Source organism: Numida meleagris, chromosome 16 (genome assembly GCF_002078875.1).
Source record: "Numida meleagris isolate 19003 breed g44 Domestic line chromosome 16, NumMel1.0, whole genome shotgun sequence".
In the NCBI taxonomy this organism is placed as follows: Eukaryota; Metazoa; Chordata; class Aves; order Galliformes; family Numididae; genus Numida; species Numida meleagris.
This window is the reverse complement of record NC_034424.1, coordinates 7,463,268-7,464,163: the sequence shown is the minus strand read 5'-3', so window position 1 is coordinate 7,464,163 and position 896 is coordinate 7,463,268.

Here is an 896-nt window from a genome sequence, read left to right as displayed (position 1 = left end):
AAAGCTATTTGGGAACATGTGGCTGCCTCTGTGGGGAAGGCGCATTGTTTCAGAGGTGGAGCAGCAGCACCTGGTCTCTGTGTGACATGTTTTCTGAAGCACGCAGAGGAGATGTGTGCCTTCACCCACTGCAGGCTTGACAGGAGCAGATGATTTGGGGAGAAGAATGGAAAAGCTCATTTCATACCCATGATTTGATGCGTTAAAGACATCTGCTTGCAGGGAGGATATCCTGATGCTTAGCGAGTCACCAAGGGACACTGCCCCACCCTCGTGCTCCCCAAATCCTAGAAGGCTGCCAGCACGCATCGTGATATTGGAACTGATTTCTGATCTGATTTTCTCCAGCAAGAAAGCAACCAAACCAATTTCTTTTAGCTAGTCCTGCTTCTAAACTCCGATCACATTTAGACTGAGAAAAATGTGTGTGCACGAATTTCAGCAAAGCAGAAGGCAATGCTCTTAATTGCCAAGATGGGAATGTGGTGACACAACCGAAAAAAGAGTAAAATCTGACAGGCCAGTCTGGATTGAAGCTTAGCAAAAAGACTCCTAGGGAGCTCCCTGCTGCAGAAGCTTGCTGTATGAGAGTATTTCGTGGCAGGTAAGCTGCAAGAGATGCTATCAGAATGATCACCAGACCCAACGGGAAGACCCGTGTGGGATGGAAGGCTGCTGGGGTGGCTGGGATCACCCAAGCCCTCTTGGCTTCTGGTTATCCACACAAGCTTAATTATTTCATAGCTCATAGAATATCCCAAGTTGGAAGGGACCCATAAGGATCCAGCTCCTATTTCACTGAAGTCTTGCTTTTGCATCGACATCTTCATGCAAGCAGTAAGACACATTTCTTCTAATTCCCATGCCATTGCTGTTATCTCTGCCTTCCCCCCCCC